Source organism: Cygnus atratus, chromosome 6 (assembly GCF_013377495.2).
Source record: "Cygnus atratus isolate AKBS03 ecotype Queensland, Australia chromosome 6, CAtr_DNAZoo_HiC_assembly, whole genome shotgun sequence".
Taxonomy (NCBI): domain Eukaryota; kingdom Metazoa; phylum Chordata; class Aves; order Anseriformes; family Anatidae; genus Cygnus; species Cygnus atratus.
In genome coordinates this window covers 17,719,799-17,729,977 of record NC_066367.1, presented here as the reverse complement: position 1 = coordinate 17,729,977, position 10,179 = coordinate 17,719,799, and the positions used below count along the sequence as shown (strand labels likewise).

General features: G+C 41.9%; 1 long non-coding RNA gene across 1 annotated transcript; it reads left to right on the top strand.

Annotated features, from left to right (window-relative positions):
• Positions 1–206: 206 nt before the first annotated feature.
• On the top strand, positions 207–8,938 carry LOC118258700 (uncharacterized). Its single transcript, XR_004781869.2, has 3 exons — positions 207–356; positions 2,723–2,775; positions 7,849–8,938. It is a non-coding gene; the product is annotated as an uncharacterized LOC118258700 (long non-coding RNA).
• Positions 8,939–10,179: the final 1,241 nt, after the last annotated feature.

The window sequence follows — 10,179 nt, the reverse complement described above, 5'->3', positions numbered from 1 at the left end:
TTGCGGCGAGGCGCCGACAGGGGTCTCCAGCGCACCGCGGAACCGCCGCCCGCCGGGGCCGGGCCGGCCCGAGCGGGGCCGGGGCTGCAGCATCGGGTCCCAGCCCCGTGCGGCTGCGGCTGCTCGGGGGGTCCCACGGAGGACGGGGCCGGGAGTGCGGGTGTTCGTCCTTTTTATTTATTTATTTATTTATTTATTTTCTGGGTAGGCACCTGGGAGGGAGGGCCATCTTTGGTCTGAGCCTGGGTACCCGAAGTTCCGGAAGATAACAGATGCCTGTTCCAGAATGAGGCAAAACAATATGTGGCTTTCTGCTAGCGTGTCAAAGCCTTCCAGTTTCAGCTCAGATCAGCCAGGTATTTCCAAGAGAACTGGTACTCACTGAGTATTCAAGCGACAGAAGGCAGAAAAACTCATTTTGCTAGAGGTGATAGTAAATAATAGTGCCGTTCTGTTACCTGCATGAAACATTTGCAGTTAGTTAATATTTAAAGTGCATGTGGAGTTTGGGTGCTCTCTCTCTCTCTCTCTCTCTGTTTTTTAATTAAATGATTCAGGAAGACAACTGTCCAGAAAGCTTAAGGCGTTTACAAGTGGAATACAGCTCTATAGTCTGTGACAATGTACAGTGGTTGATGAGTTAGTTCTAGAGGCTTCTGAATTTTAATGATGTTGGAGATGATATTGTGTGTCCTTCAGCTTGTTAGAGTGACACTAGCACTCCATAAATCATAATACCTGTGTATTGTAAAATCAATACAAAAGTGCTATCTCAGCGCTAAACCTTAATAAGTTTTTCAGTGCTCTAACAGCTTAAACTTTGCTGTAATGCCATTGGACCTGCAGGTTAGGATCAGAGCATGCTTAATTTGTTTTGTAATAGAGACTTTTCTTTAATGAAGGACCGATTAGTAAAGCTTTGGTTGCCACTCTGGTGATCAGTTGGCAGAACAGCCTTTGCAATTAAACTCGTGTATCTCTGTCCTGAAGCAAAAAAGCGGGCTTAAACAGTCAATAAATGTTAATCCAGTCAGAACCTGTCTGTGCCTTTGAAGGCTGCCCATGAGGGGTTTTTCAAATCACATTTTTTTCATCTTGTTTTAAATATGGAGGTCCCCATAGAGCTGGTACGTAGTGTACAAGGCCTCCTACTGCTCTGTAATAAGATCTGGCGTACTAACAACATTCTGTACAGGTCTGTCATCTTTAGGTTTGTTTGTCCCTCCCCATCCCTGCATACCTATCTGTATGTTTACTGGTTACGAGAAAAGTAATCATCATGTTTTAAATTTCATATATATGAGAATAAAAAGGTTGCTTTTAAAATCTTTATACAAAACATGTTACTACAGATGCCTAAGATTTTCATCATTTACAAATATCTCCCCCAAACTTTTCCCCATTATTGTTTTTTTGTGGGGTGACTCTCAGGGGAGGAAGTTTACATTTATATATAAACTGCAAAGCACACATGGGAAACATGGAACTGCCAAGCAACTGTCCTTAAAACAAGCAAAAAGAAAAGTTGAACCTTATTGAGATTGTTGTTGCTCTCTCTAGGATATGCTTCTCATGAAACACTGCCAGATATTTATCTAATTCTGTTTTTCATTCTTGTCTGCTTGCTTTCTTTTCCTATGAATGGGATAAAAAAAGCAAGTTGATAACTAAAAGCAGAGGGAGGGTTAGCAGAAAGTTGGCTGATAGAGTTGGGAGGGAGACATGGGTGAAAGAAAGAGGCAATTCCCAGTCTTTAAATGCTTTCCATTTGGTGAAACACAGCTTTTGCTATGAACTTCATTTCCTTCCATTTTCCTGACTATTTTCAATCTGTCCCTTTACCTGCACACATAGCTGTACATAAAGCATTAAAATACATGGGAGAGTGCATTAAATTTAGCCTAATCATAACTGGCATCCTCTTTCTGTTGCTTTGTATAATTTAGCTTTTGCTCGTCATCAGGAAACTGAGAGCTTCAGATAAAAAAGATGAAGAGAGTTGTATGAGTTGCTGTATTTGAGATGGAAATTTCTTGTTAGAGAGAAAGAGAGGGAAAGAAAGGATGCCTACCTCTTTTTACAGAGGGCCAAACCCACAGCTAACAGAGTGCTCCAACTTCCCCGGAGTCCCTGTTTTCCACCAGGGTGACCTGGGAGCGTTCAGAGGTGACAAGCTGACGCGGGGAGTGGGCAGTGGCCGCTGGGCAATGGTGCCAGTGCAGCACAAGCGTGCAAAATTTCAGCACAGGCAGGCAAGAGCGCTAATACCATGATGTGGTATTTTCTGCTGCTTCCTGCTGGCTGTCAGAATAGTACAAATCACTGAGTTGTCTTCAGTTTAAAATATGCCGAGGAAGTAATGGGCAAGGGTAGCACTGGAGGCATTATTATTAACTACATTCACATTGCTTGTAGATATGGATACACACATACATCTGCATACTTGGTAGTTTGAAATGATTCAGTTCTGATGAAGAATATTATGAGATTTTAAAATACCAATATATACATTTTAAAAATTCCCCGCTCCCCTTTCCAGCTTTCTCAAACCTTGCTGTTGTGAGGCCAGTCACAGGCAGTGCTGAGGCTGTGGTGTCCCTGTCCAGCCTGTGTTCAGGCTGGGTCATGTTCAGCCTGAGGTACACATTTAATAACAATTTGAAGCTGAAGAATATATAAGGAATATATTTTGTCCTATTCTTTGCTATGTTTCCCTTTTCAGACTCCATCTTCAGTTCTGATCACTGAATTCAGACCAGTTACATTCAGACACAGGTACGTGCCCTTACTTACCTCTTGTGCCACTTCCGATTCCAGCCTGATGCTTGCATTTCCTCAAGTAGCCAGCACTGTGCAGCCAGGATGCAGTTTGATTTTTGTCTTCCATTACTCCTGTGATCTCAGCAAAGCCACTGACAGCAGACTTTGGGTTCCTGTTCAGTCAGGTTGTGTGCAACCTTGCAGAAATCATAGAGGAGACTCTTGCTGAAGTACTGAAATCAAAACTGCTGTCTGCAGTTTTTGATTCATTAAAACATGAGCAGGGCAAGAGAAGGGAAAAAGAAAGTCAGACAGCATCTTTCAGATAAAATAGATCAAATGGATTCCAAACAGACAAAAGATATCTTGAAATATTTGGAAGTGCTTATTCAGTGCACGAAGCTACGGAGGCCACACAGTCCTGGGAAGTGACAGCATAATAGCAAGGATACTGATGTCCTGAAAGCCCTACTAATCCACAAAAGACTTTCATAAATTATAGTCCTGAATTATAATACAACAATTGCTGCATTCTAAAATCTTTTTTGAGCAGGATGTGGTAATAAATCTTTCACATTCCTTTCCTTTCATTTTCTGACTTTCTGCCACAAAGAGCTGGGCCACATGTCCCTGCCTGCATGTAGTTAGTCCTGTAGTTTAGTCAGCACATCCCAAAATTTAAGAAAGCAGGGCCAGAGCCCACAGGCTGTTGAGTAGTGCTGAAAGTACTGTGGGAGCAAAGCACAATGGGATCAAATACCTCTCCAAGCAAAATGGTACATGAGATACTTGCTATCACAGAAGACCTGCTAAAGCATAAAGAAATGCATGCAGCGTTCAAAGCAGGAGAAAACACCTGTCTTCTTGCTCACCAGGTCTCTAATAAGAAAGGGGAAAGCAAGCATGAGGATGGACAGAGGCTAATCATGGCCAGGGCTGTCAACCCATCCATAATGCCTCCAGGTCTTTTCTCATGCATCTGCCTGCCTAGTCCTGCCTCACATTTAGGTGTGAACTAAATTTGCAAGCTAGGATGAGCAGTGCCAATGTTGTGTCTTAAACTTGGATTGGAGAAGTCAGCTTCAGACCGTGTGGTCACAAAGCTGGCTCTGTAGGGTCAGCAGGAAAGCAGTGGGTTAGGGAGCAGTGCATACCCTCTCTATTCAATGCATTCAGTTTGTTTATTTTAAAAAGTGTCTGGTCATGGGGCCAATGTTTCCTCCTGAAGGACTGGAGCTGTTTGCATAAGGGCGAGCTCTCTGTGTGTGCTGGGACTGGGCTGGGGAGGCGTGTTTGGAAGGGGGGAGAAGGGGGGCACAGAGCCCTAGATTTTGTTTGCTTTCCACTGAGTGCTAGCACTTGATGAGAAACTGAGTGATCACAGCCAGAGTGTGATAATTACTGCAAACGGGGAAAACCCCAAAAATTTAAACAGGTCCTCAAGGTCATAAATGTAGTTCAGTTTGTGCCTAAATCAGCATGTTGTGTCTCCTGTGCCCCTTCACTTTTTTTCTCGGTGGCACACTGTTAGGATGCCCATGACCGTAGGTTGAAGTCACAGCAGCTATTCAGAGCACGGGCTCCCTCAGAGCCAGAAGGGGTAAAAAGAAATTTGGGTATAATCCTTACATCAGCTACAGTGGTCTGGGCAGCCTCAATAATTGCAAGACACTCAGAGGCTCTCACAGAAACCTGGGAGCCTTTGACTGTTGTTTCAGTGGACTCCCAGGGTCAACCTTGGGTGGCTGCAGGAGGTGAAACTTTAAGTAGACTCCAGCCTTATAAAACATCAGCAGACACATACTTGAAAGCCTAATGATCAGTTTACCTTGGCTTAATTAGGTTTATGTGTTCAAGGATATCCTGGCAGGGAAAGAGGCTTACTACTCTTGGAGAGAATTAAAGCTGGAACAAAATTCTGCTGACCTGATGGAGAGCCTGAGCATGAGAGATCTCTGTGTGAGAGCCAGCTCTCGTGGCTGGCTCCTTGCACTCAGAGAGGTGAGCTGAGCCCAGATATCCCACTTGTTCACCAGCCATCAGCTCTGTTTTTGGGGTGGTGGCAAAGCTCTGTGCTCAGGAAGCTGGTGAGCTGGCTCAGGGCTGCTTAATCGCTCTCTTTCCCTCCCTTTCAAATCTCATCCACCCCTTGCAAAAATGAGTCTATGATTAATAGATTTTTGAATTGGCTTATAATTGGTTATTCTACTCTATAATATTAATTTTCATCTTCAACTGTTCATTGATTGAAGAATACTGGATGTGGATTGTTAGTTTTCTTCGTGACACTACATTGAAGAATGATTTGGAGAATATGTTAGTGCATACTGATGACATTTTCCACCTCCTATGTGTTTTTACAGTATTTTTCTTATTTGCTGTCCTGGAAGAAGTGAAGCTAGCTGCTGTGGCTAGTATTTTTTGCATTTTTTTTATTTAATAAGCAACTGTTATAAAAACACTAAAAAAATTCAAAATATGCAAACAAATTTAAACCACATGAAAATGAGGAAGATACACCTAAAGAAAAATAAGCCAGCTATGGCCATCTTACCAGCCTTTCTGATCTCCTTTCCACTTCCACTTCTCTCTCCAGTATTTCCAGCCACATGGTGGCAGGTATCCTGACTGGGGCATTTCTACAGACCACAGTGAGGCTGAAATAGAAGAATTTGTAATGAGATTATTGATGCTACACAATTCACTTCAAAGTTTGTGGGCATGGTTGGGGTATGCCACACTTTTAACCAACACACCATGTTGGTCCATAACACAGATATTTAATGAATGCTGGCTGATGACCCACAACTGTAGGAGATCCCTCAGGTCCTCCCGTGGCATGAGCCACGGAGAGGATGACTTTGTCACCACCATACGCACTGGGGAGGAAATTTTCAATGACTTCCCCACCTGAATACTTCATGGCTTTGACACCCCTGCAGCTCGGGGGTACACTAGTCCTCCCAGTGGCACAGTTGTTCCAGGGACGCCCTGAATACCTGCGCCCTCATTTGAGCTGCTCTTGTGTGGCCCTTCCCATCAAAGCTGCTGGATGATGTCTCTCCTGGAGTCAGGATCACGCTCTGTGAAATAAGATCAATGTGCAAGTGCAGAAACCTGCTTTCAAACTTTCCTTGAGATGGTTTAATTTAAAACAAAAAAGTGTCATGAGGCTGTGTGCTTCTCACCTCAAACATTCATACTTTTAAGAATTAACTCGCTGCGAGAGACTGCCAAAGAATGTAACTGCACTCATTTAAACATTGGTTCCTTTTATTACTGTCTTCCAAGAAGTAGCAAAACTAATTTCAATGAAAATTTGTATTTAGGAAACAATCAACAAACCACACACATAACCACATGTACAGCTTGACGTGCTGCTGGGGTGAACCAAGGCATGCCAAGCTGCAGCCTGAAGCTAATTTTTTACAGCCGAGTTATAGAGCCCTGAAAAGGGGGTTTTATTGTGGAAATGCTGACAGAACCATACTGGTGCTACTGGCTGCCTTTCTAATTAGTCCAAAGAATGGAAAGTTATATTTTGCAATATGTGGTAAGCACTATTGTCCTGATGTTGCTGGTTTATGCCAGAACTACGGGCTTAATTTGGTGTTATATATTCTATTACAAGTTTGAAAAGGCGACTTGGACCCTTTTACCATCTTGAAATGTGAGTGCTTTCAGGCAGCAATCTTGATTTGTACTTTCAATTATATAAATATTAAAAGGTGCAGTTTGGATTTGTTTTTGGTGACAGTAGTAGATTCCTGCTGGGTTCAGTCTACTTTGAAGAAGATGTGGAGTCCACATGGCGTTTCTTGCATGTTTTCCAGAGACTACTTTTAAATTCCTTCAATAAAAGTTACTTTTATTCCTGTTTAAGTGTTTTGCGGTAATGTTTACAGAGAAACATCCTGCCAGCAGACTAACGTAAATAAAAGACAGGACACCAGTAACATAAAACACATCATTTTACTACTGTTCCCCACCACCTGCACTCCCCCTCTCTGCCAGAGCTCCCCGCTTGTAATTGTGCCTACCTGGCCTGGCTGCCACTGGTTTCACTGAAGGTGGCAGAGGCTGTTTACGCTGCCACCTCATCACTTTTTACTGCAAGGTTGCCCCAGTATCATTGCGATAAGGCAAATTCTGCACTTTGCCATCCCTTCAGGATCAGTTGACTTGTTTTAAGTGAAGACTCTGTTACTATGCATCCTATTGTAGTGCTTACCAGCTCTTGTCTTGCACCCACCTATGCTGGCCACACTACAACAGGTAGCAAAAGAGCAGTCCAAAGGTAGGGCAAACACAAGGGAAATGGATAGATGCAATTATCAGATTACACACACATGACATACCAAGCATATCTTAAAAACATGCATAATTATAGGAAAATGAGCCAATCCACTGATTTAAATGAGACAACTACGTGATTAAGTGCTGTGCTCTGCTTTCATTTTGCTAATTCGTTTGTTTGTTTTTCTCCAAATACAGTACCTAAGATATCTTGAAAAATGTTACTCACTGCTGCTATATAAATGCTGTTGCTGCTAGTGTTAGTGAGCTGGGGCTGGGCACAGTCTTGTGCATCAGGGGACAGTTATATTAAGGTTCTAAATGCCTCTGTATATTTATTTTAAATATACTACTGTTCTTTAAAGCGCCTACAAATCCCTATTAGTTATTACACAGTCAGAATAAGTTATCGTATTTACGCGTGAAATCAAGCCATGGTGAATTCCTTTCTTTTTTCAGGGTAAAACTTATTTAACAACAGTGCCTCCTGTTGTAGTCAACATCATTCTACTTAGCATTACTGGGCTTAATTGAGTGACAATAAGAAATTAATCCATCCTCTTCCTTCCAATCCCCACTTTTTACCCCTATCTATTTTTGCAAGGAGTACCTTTTTGTGGTACTTGACAGTAATGCAAAAGCTTCAATAGTGAATATAGTATGTCTGCTGAGATTACACTAAAAGCAACAGTGGATTATTTTCTAAATGGTAATCCTTAACAAGAAGTTTTGTGCTTGTTCAGCAAAGCAAGGTCTCCATTTCCGTCCTTCTTTGTATTTCATTTGCTGCAGGGAGACAGCCTCTCAGGAATGAACTGATGGGATGAAACATCAAGGTTTGACTCAACCAGATCTGACCCAACAAGCAGCGCTTAGAATTAGATCACAGTCTCTGCATGCATTAAGACTTACAGCCTACAGTAGCTCTGTTAGACTGCAGAGCAGCTAGGCTGGCTCTGATTGAAATTACCATTTTGATGCTCTGACCTTCAGATCTCTTAACAAAGCAGAAAACGACCTGTCCACTTGTCCTTCTGGCTCTGGTGAGGCAGAGTGGCATCAGCTCCAAGCCAGTGCAATATTTAACTTAATCCATGCTCCCAAATACAGCACCAAGACAACAACAACAAACTTCAAAGAACACAATTCTTACTTACAAAAGGGACTGCTGCCACTGCCACAAGTGGGTCTTCTGCAGGTCAGAGAGGGTCCTGCCAACACGTGGCCAAGCAGGCAGTAACTCACCTCCCAGGTCAGCTCCAAAGCCCGGATGCATTTTAAAATCCACCAAGAATCACACACTGCAATGCTTGCTGCAAGTGCTTTGCCCTGAGATAAGCACATACGGATGTCTGGCCACTGATGAGTTATGAGCTCCTCCTTGGAGCTTGGAGGAATTGGGAATGCAGTTTGAAAGAATTCTGTCAGAGGATGAGAGAATTCTAGCAAGGGGGAGTATATATATATGTATATATTGGTGTTAATTTGAAGTTCACGTATGAAGTAGCTAGAATCAGCGATACCTGCTTCTAGAGCTGTTACACCCCATGCCATCTCATATGGCAGAAAAAAACCCTAATCTTTGACAAATAAATCATTCCTTAAGCACTGTGTTGCCATTTGATACTAAGTAGCAGGTGAAAGCTACTAGTCTAGTATGAAAGCATCCAGCAAAATAAACTGGATAATATCAAGTTGAAATTTGGCTTTGTTTTTTGAGAGTAAATACAGGAAAATACCCACTGTAACAGCTTTCCAGGACAGTAGATCACAAGGTTTTCTTTCAATCAAGAAATAATAATAAATAAATAATGTCATACTACATGCAAATAGACTGAACCGTACAACACCCATTTCCTTGCCAGATGTCCTCACAAAAATAAATAGCCTTTCCACATATCCTGAAATCCAAAGTAAGAAAAGTAAAACAATTATCCAAGGTCTACTGTCAAAACAACAACAACAAAAACTGGAGAACTATTAAAAGTGAATTGAGAAGGCTGGTAAAATTAAAGATAAAACACAGAGACATGAGAAAATATTTTGTGTTGTGCTATCCATGAAGCTGATAACTGGGTCTTATTTATTAAACATTTGCATTATTACAACTCAAAGATATTGTTGATTTTCATGAGAATTGGCAAATGCTTTTATTGCTTTGTATTAGTATTAGTATTATTTGTATTAGTATTGAATTGTACTCTATAAATCTAATCTGTATATAGATTTGTAAGGTGTTCACCCACGTATTTATAAGCATGTATAATTAATTTTGAGCTGTACCAATGTTCTCCTAGTGAAGAACAAATCTTGGAAAATTCAGCCAACCTAGTTTTGTTAATATAAAAATCTGTAAGTTGCAATTTAATATGTCTAAATATCTTTGGTCTGGAAGTCCCACAAGAGCCGAACTTCAAGTGAGATTTCCAGTAATTCCTGGTTCCAGCCATGTGGAAATAGGCTATAAACAGCTTTCCCATGCTATTTACTCTTCCAGATCAAACTAGTAAGAATGATAATAATTAGCATTTTTACTATGGTATATTGTCGAAGTGGATGAAAAATGTGGATAAATAAGCATTGAAGAATTGTCTGAAACATCTTAATATAACAACAAACAGATGATCAAACTCTTTTGAACATTAAAAGAGGCTCTGGTCTTGTTTGATTCACTTTCAGCCAAGGTTCAGTTTGGCTTGTGGCTAATCTCAGCTGAATGCAGGTTGACCCATGATGAAGACCACCGGGTTAGGTGCACGTTTAGGCTTTTCATACTCACCAAAACGTTAGACAGCATCATTTCCCAGGTAAAATTCCCATTTGTACATACCTTGTAGCCATCACTCTTGCTGCCAACAACTACCTGGGCAGGAACAGGAGCCGTGACAGCTCTGGTGGCTTCCTGCTTGCTTTGCACAAGCAGGAACACCAGCAGCACTGTAAGGAGAGACGGGCTTCTCTCTCCCGTGTCTTTGTCAGGTCCTGACCAAGGGACTCCCCATCGTACCCATGACCTGCAAGGGACCAGCAGTCTGAGGCCAGCAGGGAAATAAACTGCTTTTTAAAATACCCTCATGCTTTGTTCTTGGAGATGTATTTTCTGCTTTCACTGATATCAATCAC